Consider the following 21,556-nt stretch of genomic DNA (forward strand, 5'->3'; position numbering starts at 1 on the left):
TAATTTAAATCTGAATAAGGTAGCCTGAAGCATGTACAATTAGAAAATAACGTGGAAAACAAACCACTTCTAAGTGGTCTTACTATGCTGCAGCACAGCTATTATACAACATATATGTGAATTACTTCTCAAATGAGGGAATTCAGCAAAGAATTAGAAAACCTGTAAGACTTATCAAACTACCATTCTAGTAATTTTTGACATGCTTGATATTATTGTTGGTGGTGATAACAATAGGATTTACTACTTACCATGTGTCAGAAAGTGTGCTAACTATAATTATATAAAGCAGATATTATCTTTATTTTCCAGATGAGCAGACTGAGGCTTAACTGAGGTTAAATATCTTGCCAAAGTTAAGTGGAAGGTTTTTCCAGTTCACTGTACAGCCTGGGTTTGGTTATCAGACCTAGCACTTAATAGCTGTGACATCCCAGACATATTACTTGACTGTTCTGGGAGCTAAGTTTCTTAGTTGTAACATCACTACTATCAACAACTGTTTCATACTGCAGAGTCTGAAAAATGTTTTGATATATATTAAGTTACTGGATATTCACACCACCCTCATTTTCTCGTTCTGCAGATGACTTACCCAAGGTCACATGCCTGGTGGCTAGATCAGGGCTTACATACAGAGAATACCCTAACTACTCACAACCTATTCTGAAGCTCAAATGAGACAGTATGTGAATGTATTTTGTAAACTCTACATCTGTTTGTAAAAATGTAAACTAGCATATTATTGTCCATGTTCTCTGATTAGGGAGGTACTGATTGTATTCAATGATCTCGAAAGTTATATCTAGATGTAAAACTGCAAGTTAGAAGAGTTTTTTTCTTTTGCTATTAAAAAAAAACAGATTCCCACCATCTAAAGACTATTAACATTTTTTTTACACAGTATGAATATAAATTTTTTCTTTTCCTCAAGATAATGTTAAGAATCTCTCCATGGTATTAATCATGCATTCAGCCAAAAAAAAAAAAAATAGCACCTACTGTGGACACACTGGGTATGTAAACAAGCAAACAAACAAAAGATAACCTGTAAGAAAGTGCTATAAAGGAAACAAGGCTCTAGAACAGGGAGCTTTAGGAAGGTTTCATTGAAGGGCTCTCTGAGGAGATGATACTTACACTGAGACCTAAACTAGCAGCCAGAAACACAAAGAATAGGCAGTAGGACACTCCAGGCAGTGGGAACAGCGTTTATGAAGACTTCAAGGAAGAAAAGGAAAAACCTGTGCATTTCAGGAAAGAGAACACGAACGCTAAGGGCAGCCTAGCAGCCGAGGAAGGCTGGTACAGATGAGGCTGAAGGGCACACGGGCCAGATCCCACACAGGCCGGGAGGAGTCTGAGTAGTGCTCAGAAGGTACTGTGAAACCATTTAAAAGTTTTAAACAGGGAGGCACATGATCCAAATTCCACTGCAGATCACCTTGGCTGTTGTAGGATAAAGTAGCTAATAAGATAAGAAGAGAGCCCAGCCCGAGCCCTGAAGAAGGCTAACATTCAGAAGGCAGATCAGAGCTGGCAAAGGAAACTGAGAGGGAGGGGCTGATGAGAGAGCAAGACAGCTCTGTGTGGGGTCATGGGAACCAAAAGAAAGTGTTTAAAGGAAGACCAGATGCTATACTACTTTAAGTTCTGCTGAGAGGTCGAGTAAGATGAAGACAGAGAAGCGTCTTCTGGATTTGTAACCTAGAGATCACTAATGACCTAGAACAGTTTCAGTGGCGTGCAGTCTATTCTGTGCACAACCTTTGTAAATATTTAATGACTTCTTATATCCCACTGAGTGAAAACACAGCCATTTTTCCTACAAAAGTGAGTTTTCTCCATAGGAATTAGATATTTTAAATTCAATTAAAGAACATGATTTACCTTATTTGAACCAATATTGTTTATAATACAAACTATGATGAAGAACTAGCACTCTGTAGGAAAAACCAGCTGCACACAGGACACACGGGGACGCAAAGCTACTCTGTTTGAAAGGCTGGCTACTATGCTGGTGGTGTGTGTTTTTGCTCACCGTTAACAGTTATGAATTTCCAGCCTCTACAATAAAGGCCTGAAAGAGATACTCAAATTTCCAGCACCCATGTACGCATGGGCCCTTGACAACTTCAGGTTAATGGGGTACAGGTTAAAGTACCTGGGGAGGAAGGGCTCTTTCTCAAATAAAGTGCTGCTCAGGAAAAGCCTTTTGTCCTTCCACCTTTTCACCACCTGGAACATAATGTGATGTTCGGAATTACAGTAATCTTTAGACCACGGGAAGGAAATCCACAGGCTAAGGAGAGTAGAGTGGAGTGACAGGAGGAGCCTGGTTCCTTGAGGGCAGTCTCAGGCCACTGTATTAGCCCTAAAAAGCCACCTTCCAGATTTCTTGCTGGAGGAGGCATGTAAACCCCTCACTTGTTTTAAGCCATAATAGCTAAACACGATGCTAGCAGGTACATGATATGTTCATTTCATTCCTTCCTCAGTAAGAGTATTTTTAAAAGAAGCAATGTTTAATACAAGAAGACATCAGAACTATAGCAAATTCCACTGCAACTAGGAGTGGCATGTGATCTAGTTGTGAACAATGAGGTACAAGGAAGACTGATGGGGGCTCCTAGGAAATGAAACCCTTTGCTGATAAGAAGAAAGTGCTGAAGGAAAATGGTAGCTGGGCTGTCCCTGCCATGCCCTCCACACTGCCGCTTGCCCTCTGCCCTTCCTGCCTTTTGAACTGCTTGTGATATCTGGAGCCACATGCGATCCTGAAGCCACAGGACAACAAGCACAGGATGAAAAGGCCATCTCCAATAATGGGAAACCCTGGCTGCTCAATGGTACCACCAACTGCTAAACCAGACTGCCCTTCTCCAGATTTAAGATAGTTAAGCGTCTTCATTGATAAAGTCATTTATTATTTACTATTTTTTTAAGTTTTTTTTCTTTTTTCCCCCCAGCAAAAAGCATTCCTACCTCCTTTCAAATAGCCAAGTGTAGCATTTCCTCCTTTACTCTGGCTTTGCATCTCCTTTCCAAGTTTCTTCTCCAGTATAGGTTGAAATTGTACTAATGTGCCTGTCCTTGGAATGCTCTCCCTTCTAAATCTTATCAATTCTTAAAGGGCCTAACTGAATTCCTGTGTTCCTCAAGAACTGTTCCAAAGGAGCCACAGGGACCATGTCCTGATGCCCACAATTCTCTCCAGTCATTTACTGACAGTCACTCACCATTCTCCACCCCCTTTACTTTATTCCCCACATAAACCCTCCCGTTCAAATCAGCGCAGCAATTAGCCAATTCAAAATTCAATCTCAGAATTTTCAGGCTGGGAATGCAGAATACCTTCACTGTGGCCCTTTTGCTACTCTTAACTGAAAGCCTAGTTGTAAACTCATGGTTACATTACTTTAAGTACATGCAACTTATTTTCTCTTCTGGATCAGTAATTCTTAAGTATAAATCTGAATGTATCTGGGAAACTTTTCCAAAATACATACACCAAGAACCACCCCAAACCTACTGACTCATTTCCGAGGGCACATGTTGAAGGTCCCGGGTGACGCTGACGTGTACCCCTGGGGAAGATTTTTCTGCTGTAGGTATTCTACAGCTGCACTGTTCAGTAAGGTAGCTGCTGGCCATATGTGGCTATTGAAGACTTGAAATTAATTTAAATTTAAAATCTGATGTGAGATTCAGTTATAGGAAAACTTTATGTCTGGAATGTGGGTGTGTGAATTTACTTTTGAAATGTAGATTTTATGAAATCTAAATACACACGGTATTTCCAATGAAAATTTAACATCTGAATTGAAATGTTTTATAAGTAGATTACAAAGACTTGGTACGAAAAAATGTAAAATACTATTAATAATTTTATACTAGTTACATGTTAAGATGATAATATTTTGGATATACTAAGTGAAAATATATTTAAATAATTGATTTCCCCCATTTCTTTTACTTTTTTAATATGACCACTAGAAAATTTTAAACTATCTGTATTGCTGCATTCTATTTCTGTTGGACAGTACTGTTCTTTAAAGAATCATTTTTACCCAATTGTGACTAAGAGTTATGCTATTTAAAACTCTCTATTACATTTACTTGGAGAGAGCTACTCACTGTGCTACCCAATGTCTCCTTTAGAAAGGCATGTGTAAGTCTGAAATTTCTCTCAGACTTCAGTGTCAGGAAGAAAATTCCTTTTCCTAAGCAACTGGTATAGTTTTATTTTAGGAACAATGCTAATCTTATTACAACTGAGGCACCTCTTCTTGCTCTGCCCACAGGAAGCTCAGAGCCAAATAAGAGGCAAACTTTATTAATTGTATAGACTCTTCAGGAACACTTCTCTACCTAGTGCCCAGATTTTATTTTTCTTTTTGAAAGTCACAAATTTTTTTTTTTTTTGGCAGTGAGGTAGGAAATAACCTTCAATAAGCATCAAAGCTTAGATAAACACTAAAAACAAAACTTAGTTAAATTAAATACAGAAAATTGTATTCAATTCCTTAAACTGTTATTTCTCATTTTCTAATTTACTCTGCATAATTCATTCTTTTCAATGAAAATAAAGCAACCTTTAAACAACACACCAAAATACAGCTGATCCTAGAACAACATGGGGGGATAGGGGCCTGGACCCTCTGAGCAGTTGAAAATCCGAGTGTAACTTACAGTCAGCCCTCCATAGATACAGTACCTCCGTATCCATGGTTCTGTACCCATAGATTCAACCAACTGCAGATCGTGTAGTACTGTGGTTTTTACTATTTTTTAAAAATCCATGTGCAAGTGGACCCGTGCAGTCCAAACCCATGTTGTTCAAGGCACTCTCATATACTTTGGAGAAGGAGAAACAGAGTCACTTGTGAAATAAGATGAAAATCGTTAGAGGACAAAGGTGTCATTAGTGAATATTAGTGACACCGTTCTGCTTTATCTAATGAAATAATGTTCAGAGTCACAAAAGAAGGAACCCAAATCAGGCTCCTTGAATTCACTCATGGGAATTCACTCCTATTAAGCCTAACCAAAGAGGAAACAGCAGTTTCAGGTCTAACTTAGAAGGTTTAAAAAAAAAAATTATGTGTTATTTGACTAAAGATTTTGTGAAATTCTCTCATTCATTTACAGCCAGTATGATAAGTATAGATTGTTTAATTACCTCAAATATCATAAGCGCAACAATATCTTTCGGCAGATACCTATTTTACTAAGTCCTTAACTAAACTGAGCATACCAACTGGCTTATAGATGTTATCAAGAAGAACAAATTTATATTCTACCAAACAGAAAACTTAATCTAGAAATGAAACTCATGGTAACAATCTGAAAGCCTGCTAAAAGCTTCTATTCTTCACATGAATAGGTCATTTCATATAGGTATACACCAACTATGTAATAAGAAACAATAATAAAGATTTTAATTCTGACTTTCCAAGCCAAATTTTCCACATGGTTTACAGGGGAGAAAAACTAATACTTTTCCAACAATCCATCAAAGAGTCACTGAACACCTACTCTTTTTCAAGCACCATACAGGCCCAAGATACAAGGCTGAATAAGATGCACAAGTCTCATGCTCTCACTGGGGAAACCAGAGTGTGATTAAGCAGGGCCGAGGGGGGCTGCTGTCTAGGAATTCAGGTCTATAAGGGACACTAAAGCACCGCAGGACTATACTGTCCATGTATGGCTAAAGTCAGCTCAAGCTCTAAAACTGAACAGTATAGAGATTTTTATCAGGAATAATAAATGTTATCATCTAAATTTTAAATGCCCTTTAAGAAGCTCTCTGCTTTAGAAAATTCATGAATTAAAACTACCAAAACTTGGGAAATGTTTTGTCTATTTCTTTTTTAGAAAATTGACCTTGCTTTAGCAAGCAGAAATGAAGCCGTAAGGTATTTGTTTCTATGTGGAAATGTTATGAAAATAAAATTAGTTTATCCTTATTCCATTAAATACATGTTGAGCAAACATTTAAAAAATATTATTATTAGTTCCTAACCCACATGAACTGACCCAACCCCAGGCAAAACAAAGTAGCAAGTGAAATGTCAATCCAGTGTAACTCAGCACTACAAAAGAAATCCTGTGTCACTCACAGGCACAGAGCCAACAAGCACCAACACAGACTTAAAAGGCCTAGAACAGCATCCCAGAGAAAAGGGGCTCCTACACCGAGATCTCAAATAGGAGTTAGTCAAGTGGAAAGTAGATGGGGGAAATACATCTTAAAATACATCGGCTTAAAACCTCTGAGATCCTCTAGTCTGGAGGCTATAGAATTGTAAATACACATACTTTGAGAAGTTACCATGAATTACCAATCTGCCACGGAAAAAGGAATCAAAGAGATTAAAATTACTTTACCAAGTTAGAAGTTTGCTGAATAAATTTGGGAGGGCCAGAAGTCAAGGCATATATTTAACCCACTGCAAAGCTAAAAACATCCTTGTTTTATTCTCAGTCTTCTGAATACTATTTAATCCCCAAATACGTACTCTCTTCTCAATTCAGAACCACAAAACAAAAATTAAGGCAACATTACTGGCATTTTGTGGAAATTTACAGGAAGCTGTGCTTCCTGTACTGCATAGAGATCTAACTCTAAGTTACTAGATGAGTTCCACACCTGGGCAAACAATTGGCTTTATCATTCACAGGTTGGTTACATGGATTCCAGTCCAAACAGAAAAGCACGCAGCGGAAGATGTCTGGAAAACTCTCTTAATGCAATAAAGGAAAACCCATACAGTCCTTTCTTAACTTTATCTTCTGGGGCCAACTAACCTATACATTTCTAATGGAGATAAGCTTTCAATATTTATCAAATAACCAGTCCCTGCATGGAGCCATTATAAATTTCATTTATCACACACCTAGCCTTTAGGACCTATTAGGTAGGTGCTCAGGGATATTTTCCCCTAAACTTTCAGAATGCTTGCTAGGAATTCTCTTTTCAGTATTATTTAATTATGTTAATGTTACTATTATTATGTTACTTTTTTTCTTTTTTGTGTGTGGTACGCGGGCCTCTCACCGCTGTGGCCCCTCCCGTTGGGGAGCACAGGCTCCGGACGCGCAGGCCCAGCGGCCATGGCCCACGGGTCCAGCCGCTCTGCGGCATGCGGGATCCTATTATGTTACTTTGCATAGAGCCCCTTCTTCTCCTCAGTTAAAGCACTGAAGGTATTGAACTTACTAGATTATGAAATATAATCACAGAATTTAGGGAATTTACTTTTAGAACCAACTAATAGTAAAGAGTTTTTTATAATAGAAGCTGCCTGTTGTGGCTACCCAGAGAGCTTCTCTCTTGCTCTGGGCTAAGATAATCAGCTTTAAACTGTGTCTAAAATAAGAGCAACTATGCCATCAATGTTGACCTCTGGAAATCTTGTAATCAAAATCAATTTGGGTATAAGAATTGATTATAAAAATTGCTGTTTAGAGGCCTTCATTGTTATTTTCTTGGTCTTGGCTAAACTCTGCACAGCAGAGATTGCTATATAGCCACTAGGTAAATTAGGGGTTATCTATCCTATGTTGTATTGTATCTTGATTCAAGACATGGAACATGAATTACCTTGGCTGCATGTAACGATCCTCAAGAGCAAGACAAACCTGTGGCAATGCTGCTATGCTGTGTCCTCTTTATCCCTGGACATTTCGTGCTGAGGACTGTTCAATTCCAAGCTACAGTGCTACATGCTAAACCACTTCGACTTTTAAAATCATACGGAGAAGGTGAATACATGAATTTAATTTCTTGTCTGCTTTATTTCATTCGTTCTGGAATAAAGGAACGGAAGCATTTTCTAGTTTAGACTTTGGATGTCAACACGGGGAAAGGCTACTACTACATAGCTCAGTATGCTATAATGTTTAAAATAAAAATCTCAATAAATAAATTTCAGTTCCTCTGTTTACTTTGCCTCCTGTTTGACAGATCTGCAGAAGCAGCAGAAACCTTGAATTTTTAAAAATATGATTTCAGTTGTCTGGGCTTGCTCTTGTGATTTAATCACTGCCACAGTCCCCTCCCCACTCTTGGGGGTTGGGGATGTGCGATGAGGAGGATAGTTGCAGTAATTGTAATGGCAGAATGGGTCAGGGGAGGCACAAGGAAAGGGCCATAAACAAAAGAGCTTAAATGTATTAGAAAAAAACAGGGTTTCTAGAGGCTTGTGATGTTTTGAATGTCAACCTGTATGTAATCCAACTCTAAAAGCAGAAAGTAATCACAGGAGAAAAAAAAATTGCCAGCCAACGGAAGGTCATCAAGGTTGTTAAAAGGGATATTCAAGTGCAAATTCACAGGTACACATGTACATGTACGGATACACTTGCACATGTGGCCAATCCCTACTCGGATCCAGAACTGGGTCAGGGTTTTGAGAGATGGGAGAGCAGAGAGCTGGGTGAGTGGCAACCAGACATAAAGAAATGCCTTCTCTGTAAGCCAAGGATTCCAAATGAAACTTGATTCAGAGAATTTTTTTAAACTTTTGCTTTTATTCAGTTCAAGGCTTATAGAAAAATAACCTCTAGCTTGAACTGTTTGCAAATGTTTATTTTTAGCTCTCCATTCACCCTTAACTGCATAAAGGAGTGAAGAAAAGAAGCAAAATAAAGCTAAAAAATAAGAAAATAGCCATACTTTACCTGTAGTTCAGATATACTCACAAGCTTTCTAATTCATGATCAAGAAGTCTAAATTTGGACTAAGGAAAAAAGATACTATCACACACATCCTCTTCAGTCAGGAAGAGAAAGTTAATAGTATCTGCAAAGCCTTCAAACCACAGGAATTCAGAGACACTTAACATCAATTATTTAAATGACTACTAACCTATTGCAGAGCAAAGGAAAAAGAGAACAAACTGTTTAGGTCACTGACCAGACATATAAACACTATTTTCTTCCTTTTCCTTCCGATAAAAAAGGAAGATAGCAACCTAATGATTTCCCAGATTAAAGCCAATCAATCACCTGAAAGCTATTGCTCTGTCCAGGAACTATTTTTAAATCTTTAGGCAATTTTTTTAGCTTTCAAAAATAGTTTCTTACTTACTGAAAAAATTCTTACTTCACATAATATGTATGTCACAAGTGCGCTTGTGCTCAACGTTAGTGGCCAATGTTTAAGTTTTTATATGCTGACAGCAAAGTCAGAATACATTTTACTTCTTTTAGAGGTAAGAGAGAAAAACTGAGAACTCTAAGAATATTGCCTAAAGTAGGATTAGAAAAGAACTTTGCTATACTATGCCTTCAACATTTCTCAATGTTCGTAAGACAAAAATCACTTTAATGCTAAACAGATTTTGAAATTTTAAATTTTTCAGTGCCTTCAGTTCAAAATTACTAAAAGGTAGCATAAAAACTTGTCTTTATATGCTTTTATATCTGTATGATTGATAATATTAGGTAATTATTGCTAATTGTGAAGCTGTGATGATTACTGTGGTTGTTTTAAAAGTCATTATCATATATTTCATATATACCAAATATCACATGTAACATGATAATTGGGATTTGTTTCAAAACCTTTCAAGAAAAGCAAGTAAACATGACTGACTATGAGCTGATAATTGTTGAAGCTGGAATATGGATACGTGGGGGTTTCATTGTACTCCTCTCTCCATTTCTGTAAATATCTGAAATTTTTCATAAAACTTAAAATAAGTGTTTACAAAATCCCACCTAAGGGACTCTTAATGTTGTCATCTAAAGGAGTTGAGTCAAACTGTAAAGCTGGTCATTTAACTTTGGGACAGAAAATGAGAAATATTCATAGTGTAATACAGAAGAGAAAGGCCAAGTAAGGTGTTTTGTTGCAGTATGCATCCATCCCAGAAGTCCGGGAATAAAGAAACGTGATTATAGAGTTTAAAAGAAATACAGCCACCAGTGAATAAAAGATTCCACCAAGTCCATGAACTAAGGTGGGTGTTATAATGGTACTTTTACAAATCCGGAAGAAATTAACCTACCTATCCACAGAATTAGAAGACTTAATATAATAAAACAGTTATATATTTTCTGTAATCCATCCTGGATAATTACTGTTTATTTACAATAATGAATTAAACTACTAGGGCACTGCAAATTATACAGATTTATTTTTTATGAGCAGTTTTCCAAAATAAAATAAAATGTACTCTTCTTTCAACCAGAAAGGACATCATTTAAAAAAAAGGAAAGTTAGAAGAGAATTATATTAAGTAATTTAGAGAGAAACAATTTAGAAAGAATTCAAGAACCCCCCCACCCCCACCGAAGAATTAATGAGCAACATTCATTAATGTTAAAGGCTGATTAAAAGGCCAGAGACCTCCATCACAAGGAATAACTCAAGGGTAATAATCCCTTTTCCCCACTCCCTACCCCCCAAGTTTTTCTATAGACAACTGCAAGGATAAAATGTCAACCACTTCAGAAATGTGAAAGATTCTACAAATAAGCTTAATAGAATGATTTACGGTATTTGGATAAGCCTAACAACGTCTCCTAAACTTATAGTATTCCCCTGACATGGTATTTTATTTGTTTTCTGGAAAGAAGCTTCTCTAATGAAGATAGCAGTATGTTAGTGACCCTGCAAAAAAGATGTACCAGAGATAAGCAGGATCTCACTGAGAGGTCCTTAGACTTTTTATAGTAACATAGAATGAATTCTGGATTTAGACTACTCCCAGATTCCTTGCAGTCTTAGAGTTTATTTTACATTCATGGTTCCTATATTTGAAATAGTATTAGACATTTAAAAATATTAAATTCAAGGTTGTTTTTTTTTCCCTTGAGTTATCTTCCACTCCTTTGTTCTTTCAATCTAAAGAATCAGATATGGACACTGTTCAAATCAACATGCTAGGCTACAACCATGATATAAACAATAAACTCAACTGCATAATAAAGATATTAAAGGAGACCCTTTACCTGATTTTCTATTATTTGTTAAATAAATGCTCCCTTTTTGCTCTGCAATCTTACTACATGTATACATAAAAGAAACTGGCTCATTTCTAATGTACATAGTAGTACTGAATAATACAGTACACCTTCCCACAATCCCAGAGATGTTATACTCACATAACAGGCTCTGGAGACAGAATACCTGGATTTGAATCCTAGTTCCATCAGTCACCAACAAATTGCTTAATTTCTCCATGTTTCAGTTTCCATATTTTTAAAATGGGGATAATAATAATTCCTAGCTCATAGCATTGTGGGGAAGTTTTATTGAATTAATGTGTGTGAAACACCTGGAATACTGCCCACCTGGGCACTCAATACTAACTAAGCTAAACTGTATTTACATATTGAAAACAACAGAACCTAGACAAGAAGGCTTATTGACTTAGGCTCCAAAAGGACCTTGTTATAAAAGACTGAAATCTGAGCAATGTTTCAGTATATCTGATACTACTTGTGGGTTTTTTTTTTAAACCTATTGTTTGTAGTACCTGATTTATTACACTAAATTCATCAGAGAAAAGTGAAATACCTCCCTTGTGACATAACAAAGCTGTAACACATATCAGGACTGAAACTGTGTTTATTATTTATAACTGTCCAAAGTCATCTCATAGTAGTCATGGTTCTTGGTAACTAATCAAATTGCTCAGGAAGCTATTCTGACAGTTTCTTGGTAGGTCCAACTTTAAAACCTTTAAAATGAAGTAAGAGATGGTGCTACTATTGCTTTGCAGATATTAAATTTCACCTGCGGCTTGAAGACTCAGTCCTTTCCAAAAGAACACGCTAATTTCTTTGGTTGAATTCTCTACCATTTTCTATTGTATATCCTTTATTCATTGAATATGTATTCCACAGATAGCAAAGTTTAGTACTCCAATAAAAATCTTTCAGAAAAATTAATATTTCTCTAATACAAGGCCATAATATAAACTTTGACTTTCTTTAAACCTACTTTCAGTTTATAGTATTGTGTACTGACTTTGTAAAGAAATACATATTCTGAATTTTCTGATTGCACATAAAAATCCCCAAAATAGAATTATCAACAGTGGCTCTCAAGGAATTCAGATGAAATTAAGAGTGTTTTATAAATAGTTGCCAGGTGATTGCAACTGGTCTTCTAAAGTCCTTTGTTAAATTACTTAAATTAGAAGATCTAGAAATCTAATCTCATTCAGGACTGTTGAGAAATAGTGTTGATGTTCTTAATTGTGATATAATTAACAATAACATCACTGTAATATGCTGTGTTGGTTGAATATATCTGGCAGACAAAGTAGCTTATGAACTGGCAGAGACGGAACTCAATAAGTCAATGACCTTTACACAAATGTGATTTCTAAAGAGTAAACAGAACGTATAAATTTTGTAAATCATACACTCAAAGACTTGTTTTTATTTTATTTACTTTTGACAGGTGGACTGGAGAGTAAACTATAAATAGAATTTAAAGTATACTATTCTTTTAAAAAATCTTGCATACCATAAACATGTATATAGACGTTATCTTTATCTTTATATCATATATGTACTTCCAAACCTAGAACAGGATAAAGCAAAGTACTAATTGGAGAAGGGAAAAACTTAAAAAAAAAAAAAAGGTTGAGTCCTTTTGTAAGATCAGAAAGCCTTTAAGCATTCTTGCAAAACTCAAATATAAATAAACTCAAACTCCTCCTTCTTTGATTCTACTGAGATAAAGTGCTCTGATTTAGGTGAGTTTTTGTTTTGCTTTGACTTTAGGGGAGCTACCAAATAAAATTAGCAAAATATTTCTAGTCACTGGCACTCCATATTAGACTCCACAGAATCCCCAGAAAGACGACTGCATTTTAAAAAGCAAAAATGGGGACTTCCCTGGTGGCACAGTGGTTAAGAATCCACCTGCCAATGCAGGGGACACGGGTTAGAGCCCTGGTCGGGGAAGATCCCACATGCCGCGGAGCAACTAAGCCCATGCGCCACAACTACTGAGCCTGCGCTCTAGAGCCCCCGCGGCACAACTACTGAAGCCTGCGTACCTAGAGCCCATGCTCCACAACGAGAGGCCACCGCAGTGAGAAGCCCGCACACCGCAACAAAGAGTAGACCCCGCTCGCTGCAACTAGAGAAAGCCCAGTGTGCAGCAACGAAGACCCAACGCAGCCAAAAATAAATAAATTTATAAAAAAATAAAAAGCATAGATATACACCCCTAAGTTCATAGCAGCACTATTTACAATAGCCAAGACATGGAAACTACCTAAATGTCCATCGACAGATGAATGGATAAAGATGTGGTGTAATGTATGTGTGTATGTATGTGTACACACACACACACACACAACACAGCCATAGAAAAGAATGAAATGATACCATCTGCAGCAACATGGATGAACCTACGGATTATCATACTACGTGAAGTAGGCCAGAAAGAGAAAGACAAATACCATATGGTATCACTTATATGTGGAATCTAAAATATGACGCAAATGAACTTATCTATGAAACAGAAACAGACTCACAGACATAGAGAACAGACCTGTGGTTGCCGGTGGTGGGTGAGGAGGGGGTTGGGGGAGGGATGGAGTGGGAGGTTGGGATCAGCAGATGCAAACTATTACATAGAGAATGGATAAACAACAAGGTCCTGCTGTATAGCACAGGGAACTATATTCAATACCCTGTGATAAACTGTCATGGAAAAGAATATGAAAAAGAATACATATATTTGTACAACTGAATCACTGTGCTGTACACCAGAAACCAACACAGCATTGTAAATCAACTATACTTAAATAAAATAATTTTTTAAAATATAAATATAAAGCAAAAGTGGTACCCATTAAAATATAAAGCTATTTTATTCTTTGGAAAAACCGAAGACTTAAAGGTTTCTTAAGAGTAAACATAACCTTATGAGTGAATGTGTAAGACTACACATAGCTAAATTTGATCTTTAAGACCTCCCCAAATCAGAACATTTCAAAGTGAATCATCAGCTGTATACATACACACATTTACATATGCCACACAGAGAAAAAGTCTAGAGGGTAGAGAGCAAAAACATTAACAGTATTTATACTAAGTAAAAGAATTTTATAAACGATATTGTTTTCTTTAAAATGTTTTACAAGTTTTTCAATAATCCTATTGCTTTCTAATCAGTTACGGAATTAGAATAAAACAATAACAAACAAAACAATGAAGTTTACATTTTTAAAACTAAATACATAAAATAAATAGACTACGGCCAAGAAAGGGCAAATAAGACAAGCTAGATAAACACCTGCTTTTAGAAAACACTGGTCAAGTACATGGAGACATCACAGAAAGGATAAATGTCATTCATCTTACTGTGGAAGATAAGTTATATTTCATTGATTGCTAAGTGGCAATCACACTAACCTACTTGATAATGCACAATTATGATTACCTTTCTAAGTAGTTTAACTTAAAAAAAAGTTACGCCTTAGCTAAAATTAATACTATAGGACCACATAGGTAACGACTATGTTTTCAAACAGATAAGAGTAGAAGTGGGTACTACTGTTCCTGCCTTTGTACTACCTGATGTACCTATTCTGGAACATCTCCCTTCTGTACTTTTAATTATCTTTGGTGTTATGTCTCAGGTAACTATAACTTACTAAGTTATTCAAGTCATCTGGGAAACAGGAAAGGGTTTTACAGTTTCAGGGTAGACTGCCCTCCCTTTTGTCCAACTGAGATGGCCACTTGAACTAGTCCGGGAAGACTTCAGCTATATAGCTAGTGGTTCTACTTGAGAAAGGAGATTTCAGATATGACTCGTGTGTTGGCAAAATTTGAAAATAAAAATACAATAATAAGCTTACATCTGCACTCTGCACTATAAACAACCTAAAAGTGAACCCATCTCTACTTCAGAATAATGATATTTATGGAAAAAGTTTTCCCAGTTTCTTATTTTTCTTGGCTGCCTGTCCTAAGTCCCAAAGGAGTAAGGCAGACAGCACTCTGGGAAATGAAAGAGCTGTTTGCTTGCTTCCTATGCCAGCTAGGAGTCTGACAGTACCTCTGCGAGGCGAGATGTCTCAATTTTTTAGTAAACCTGTCTTTCTCTGGGTATGAAGAATTAAACAAGAAACATCAAAGCATGAACTGAATGGCTGCTATTGAACCAACAACCCTACTACTAGGTAATAAAGAATATCCCTGTGCAGGATTTAAAAAGGATCAATTTCAGAGCAAAAAACAAGTATTATTAATGTTTGTCCAGATTATATATAATAGCAAAGCAAAATACTGTGAAAAACAGAAAGGTTTGAGAAAAGGTAGATATGGACACAAAACTGAAAAATAGTAATGACTTCAAAAAAAAGTGGACATGTTGAATTCTTCTATGTCTAGCACTTCAATATGGAAGAAAACTCTGTGAATTATAACAAAAGCACTGTTTTGTCCACATTAAAATATTTGACAATGAATTAAGATCCACACAACCTTCACCAAATTACACAAAATGGACTTTAGTTGGTCCTCATCCAATCCTCCTGCAACCTCTGCTGTTGTCCACCCCTACTCCTCCTTGGGTTTTCTCCTTGCATGGCTTTCATGAGCGTCAAACTTTTTAAAAAGTTTATTTTTCCAATAACTCTGTTCCTTTTCCCATTTTAAAAACTCTCCTATCTCTAAATAGAGGCATTGTACGTTTGGGTTGTTCCCCATCTCAATGAATTCACGTAACCTCATATCGGTATTTTTCTTCAATTTAATACACACTAATTTCTATTTTTAGCCCTCTCTTCTTTCGTGAGGGCTATTCCAGTAAGAATGTGGAACAGCCCTCACGAAAGAAGGCTCACATTCTTAAGTAAGAGGGCTATTCCTCTTACTTAAGGAGAGGTCAAAGATGACTCCCAGGTACCTATACTATTTGCTCTTTCTAAAAGAATTCCATTAGCTTGATTGTATGTCTTTCTATGTCATGTAGACTAAAACCCAGAAAGTTAAAAGAAAGGCTGATGACAGTATACACAATGACAGTAGGAAAAAATGAATGCTGACACTGAGAGAACAAAAATCACAAAAAGTAAAAGCAAAAGCTTAGCAATTTGGGACCATTTGAAATACAAGCCAAAGAAAAAACTGTCAGAGATGTCTTTAGTCCAGTGAGAGAAATAATTATGTAAACTATATAACTGCACTGTCCAATACAGTAACCATTAGCCACATGTAACTACATTTAAATTAATTAAATAAAATTTAAAATTCCATTCCTCAGTCACACACCACTTCGCAAGTGCTCAATCGCCACATGTAGCTAATGGCTACCTTACTGGACAGCACAGATGAAGAATACTTCGATCACTGCAGAAAGTTCTATTGGACAAAGCTGCAGTGCTCATTCAACATTCACTGAGTATTCCCTATACAACAGGCACATGCTAGGGACAGAAGTATAGAAAGATGAGTAAGATAAGGCCTCTCTCTGCCCTCAAGGAGCACACAGTCTGTCTAGTGGATGAAACAAAAAATATTTACAAGTGCTAGAATAGAGGTAATAACATTTATGAGAGAGTAATTGATTAAGAGGCTCAGCTCTGAACTCCAGACCAATTAGCTGGAATTCCAATCCTTTTATCTAGGTTCTCTGTGGACCGGGCCTTACTCACCTGGTGTTATGAGGGTACAGCAAATAATGCTGAGACTCATCACTACCTAGCAATCCTAGGCTCATCGGAACCAAGATGCTGAAACCTAACCAGGATTTGCGTTAGCTTTGTCCCCCTGGACTTGGTGCTTCACACTGCTGGCAACGCTTGAAGGAGAAAACCGTCCTGCTACTCTGCTTTTTTCCCTTGGTCCCTCCCAGGAAACAGCTTTGCCTCAACTGTCCCTTTGGTTTGGAGCTCCTAGCACGTGCTATACTTATAATGATGAAGTCCTTGACCAAGTAATTAAGGCATTGCCAAGGAATTAACACTGCAGTCGAGAACAAGTATTCAGTGGAAATGAAGCAAGAAGGGAGGGGAGAGGTGCTCCTAAGCAGAAAGGGCAGGCTAAGCAAGGATGAAAGAGAGAAGCATAAATGTTAACTGAAAGATCTGTGGGCAAGCAGAGGACTGATTCATTACAACCCAAACACAGGGCACACACAGCAGGCAACAGCAGGAGATGAGGCTGGATTGAAACCCAACTGCTAAGAGCCTTAATGCCACCACCCAAGGAGCCTGGCCTGTGAGTGATAACCAAGCGTTATTAAGTAGAACAGTTACATGATGAGATCTGTGTTTTCAAAAGACAAACCTGGGAAAAGGGTGAAAGGCAGATAAATAGCAGTAGATAAAGAGGAACGATACCTGGATGAAGACCTGGCTGAAGGTAGTGGAGATAAAGAACAGGAAATTCATCCGAGAGACATTAGAGAAAACTGGTTAGCTCTGACTACTGACAGGATGGATCTGGTACACTGGCATCCGATGTTTGTTGCACAAGTTAGTGAGAAAGATACTGATCTCTTAGATGACAGAGAAGGACAGAAAACGAAAACCATGAGAAACACAAAAATTTAAGGGAAGGACTGGCAGTGAGAGAAACTGAAAAGGAACAAAGAAATCAAACGAGGCCATAATCCTTCTGCCTGGAATGTGATTCCCCAAGATACCTGGATGGCTGTAGCTCCTTCAGACCCTTGTGCAGATGTCGACATCTTAGTGAGTTCTCCCCTGATGGCATGATTTAAAACTGAACTGCACAGGAGTTCTCTCTCAGCGCTCTCCAACCCCCTCTCCTGCTGTATTTTTCTCTGGAGAAAAATACCGACATCTATTATACTATATATTTTACTTATTTATTGTGTTTAATGTCTGTCTCCCTACTACTTAAATGTAAGCTCCATTAGGGGAGGAAATTTGTCTGCTTCATTCACCACTGTACACCAGAGCCTAAAACAGTGCCTGGCATATAGCACCTGCTCAACAAACACTTGCTGATTGACTGAATGATGCGAAGAAATAAAAATAGCAGGATTACTACGCATATACTGATAAGTATGGAAGTAAACTGATATCTAACTTGGAAATTATATTGATTATATTGAGTGCTAAAAGTAAAAATCTATATAACAGTCCTTTAAGTACAAAAGGCTCAAACATATTTTCTTCAAATATGTGTTTCATATATACTATATTCAAATATATGTAATTAATTTTAACATAGGCTTTCTGTTTACTCACAAAGTAATGAGAGAGACTTTATAGCTTGAAAAATCACTCACAATACTCGACAGCCACACTGCAAATCCACCAGTTCAAGTATTTAAATCCTATTAATACCTTTTCAACTTCCATTACAAATTTCTAATTTCCTTTCTGAAATTTTGGCTATTTTAAAACATTAAGCAAATGCAAGAAGCTGAAGTTGAAATACCAGAATGTCAGTATAAGCACAGTCATTAGCTTTAAGATATAATGAAAAGGATATGACATTAAAAAGGTAAAGAATGGTCAAAAGTTAGAAATGCAAAAATATCCAAGAATACAAAAAGGCCCACCTAGCTGGCTGGCTTCAGGAAAAAGACCAAATATCATTAAGTCTCACTTTCCTCATCAATAAAATGCAGCTAATACTAGCACCTACCTACCTGATAAGCTTGTTCTGAGAGTTTTTGTTGGATTAAATCTGTTTCAAGTAATTAACTTGGCACAGTGTAAATGTAATTTACACAGAGTAAATGTAATTTACTCCTTTAACCCACAAATATTTATGAAGAATACAGAAGGCATCATACTTACTGGCTACAGTGGCCAGTGAAAGAGATATACCTATCCTCGTAGAATCTAGGACAACTAAAATAAATCTAAAGACAAACAAACGAATTACCAAGTGTGACAAGTGTCACAGAGGAAGCCTATGGGGTCCTGAGTCAGAAACCAAGGGAGTGAGAGAATTCAACCTTAGATGTGGGCAGAAAAAGTATCTCTGAGGACAGGCAAGCTAAGAAGTCATTACCCATACATGTAGGGCACAAAAGTACACGGATAAGGATTCCCGGCAAAGGGACTGATACGTACAAAGACTCAGCCCAAGTGTGGGAAGAGCTTGTGGCCTCTGAGGAGCTGAGAGGATGCAGTGTAACTGAAGCACAGGAAGCCAAAGGAGGTAAGATCATAGAGACAGGCAAAAGCCAGATGATGCAGGACTCTGAAGGGCCACTGTAAGGATCTGTGACTTGATTCTATGGGACTTTATTCTTCAGTGGAAAGCTGCTGAAGTTCTCTGGTTTTCTTCAGAGGGACAGATGATCCAATTTACACCTCATAAAAATCACTAGAGCTATTTTTGGAAAGTGTAATACAGGGGAATGTGAAAAGAGGTAGAATAATTAGTTCCAAGACTAATGCCATAGTCCAGGAGACAGCGATGGTACTTGCAATATGGTGGTAGCAAGGAGATGAAGAGGACTTGATGGATTCCAGATACAGTTTGAAATGGATTGAATTTGGGGGATGAGGGAACGGAAGAAATCAAAGATGACTCCTAGATGTCTGACTTAAGCAAATGTTTGGCTGATGGTGCCATGGTAAGTAACACAGTTAAGAATTTAATTAATTTTAGCTATTCATAGCTACTATTAGGATAGAAGCGAGAGGAAAAAAACCTGGTGATCCTACAGCCAAAATAGAGGGAGGGAGGGAGGGGACACTAAAGCACAGACAGAAAGGACAATTAGGTCAAGCTGTGAGGGAAGAGCAATATTAGACCAAACTTCCCACTGAAAACAACTATAAAAGTGACATAAAATACCAAACAAACTGAGCTATCTAAAGGAACAGAGAGAACAACCGAGAGAGCCAGGACGTCAGGAGCCTTGAGGAGGGAGACACATAGAAGGTCCCCACTTCCCCCTTGAGGTATTTGCCGATTACCACTACGGGGTATACAGGCCAAGCAGAAAGCAGCATCTCGGAGCTTGCGTCAGTCCCACGGGGCTGGGAAGACAAGAATCGGAATTCTGTACCACACCAAGGCAGCTAGGAATTGAGGATCCCAGATAAAAAGGAACCACAAAGCATGAGCCCATCATTCTGCTCAATTTTTGCCCTCCAGGAATGTGCTGAACATGGAATGAAGTGCAGGAAAACTCCTCAAAAAGATGTTGCAAAGAGGCTAAAAGCTGAGCAGAACTTTCATCAGCCTCACAATACTTAAAATTCAGGGCTTGCCAAGGAAGAGGCATCTTGGTAAATACTTCAGACTTTTAAATGAGACCTCAAAAGAGCTACGTGCTAAGAGGCTGTTTGAATTTCCTGATTACCCGGAATTCAGGCTTATGTCTTATCAATCACTGATGAATCAAAGTGATCAATGTTGTCCTAACTGCCTGCCAGAGAATATTAATAACATTTTTCTGGGACTTCCCTGGCGGTCCAGTGGTTAAGACTCCACACTTCCACTGCAGCGGGCACAAGTTCGATCCCTGGAAGGGGAACTAAGATCCTGCATGCCACACGGTGCAGCCAAAAAAATAAATTTAAAAATTTTTTAAGAAATAATATTTTTCTATCTGAAGAAAGATAACATCATTCTGATCCTCATAATTTTTCATCACAACGTTAATAAAACATTGCCAGGCATACTGGAAAAAAGGATCAAATGATCAAAAGGCAGACAACAGAAATAAGCTCATGGGTGATGCAGGTATTAGAGTTATCAGACAGAAACATTACAACAATGTTTATATGCTCAAGAAAATAGGTAAAACACTGTGAGAACTTGAATCTGTATAAGGTTTTGGACTGAAAATACAAAAACTGAAATTAAGAACTCAATAATTGGGTATAACTGGATGTTGGACAGAGGAGATATGATAGGTAAACTTGAAGATAGTCCAGCAAAAATATCCAGATACACAGAGGGGGTAAAAATAGTATGAAAACTGTGAAATGACCTAACACGTGAATTCATAGTCCAAGAAAGAAAGGAAAGAATTAGGGCTTCCCTGGTGGCACAGTGGTTGGGAATCCACCTGCCAATGCAGGGGACACGGGTTCGATCCCTGCTCCGGGAAGATCCCACATGGCTCAGAGCAACTAAGCCCGTGTGCCACAACTACTGAGCCTGCACTCTAGAGCCTATGCACCGCAACTACTGAGCCCATGTGTCACAACTACTGAAGCCCATGTGCCTAGAGCCCGTGCTCCGCAACAAGAGAAGCTACCGCAATGAGAAGCCCGCATACCGCAACGAAGAGTAGCCCCCACTCGCCGCAACTAGAGAAAGCCCACGCATAGCAACAAAGACCCAAAGCAGCCAAAAATAAATAAATAAACTTATTTAAAAAAAAAAAAAGAATCCCAGCTTATGAAGAGGGTGTGTAGAAAAGGGAACCCTCCTACATTGTTGGTGGGAATGGAAGCTGGTGCAGCAACTGTGGAAAACAGTATGGAGGTTCCTCAAAAAACTAAAAATAGAACTACCATATGACCCAGCAATCCCACTACTGGGCATATACCCTGAGAAAACTGTAATTCAAAAAGACACACATGTACTGTAATTCAAAAGGACACACATGTACTGTTCATTG

General features: G+C 37.7%; 1 protein-coding gene and 1 long non-coding RNA gene across 6 annotated transcripts in view; one reads left to right on the forward strand and one right to left on the reverse strand.

The window, feature by feature from the left end:
- LOC109550252 (uncharacterized) overlaps window positions 1–21,556 on the forward strand; it is a 272,632-nt gene that overhangs the window by 102,972 nt on the left and 148,104 nt on the right. The window contains exon 4 of one of the 5 annotated variants that reach the window (XR_012327545.1): window positions 6,687–13,535. The exons of 3 other annotated variants lie outside the window; for them this stretch is intronic. This is a non-coding gene — a long non-coding RNA (uncharacterized lncRNA). One more of the 5 variants, XR_012327552.1, reaches the window with a different exon arrangement.
- The window catches only part of UBL3 (ubiquitin like 3), a 70,113-nt gene that overhangs the window by 32,646 nt on the left and 15,911 nt on the right, over window positions 1–21,556 (reverse strand). The window lies entirely within an intron of this gene.

The sequence above is a fragment of the Tursiops truncatus genome, chromosome 18, assembly GCF_011762595.2.
Source record: "Tursiops truncatus isolate mTurTru1 chromosome 18, mTurTru1.mat.Y, whole genome shotgun sequence".
NCBI classification, from domain to species: domain Eukaryota; kingdom Metazoa; phylum Chordata; class Mammalia; order Artiodactyla; family Delphinidae; genus Tursiops; species Tursiops truncatus.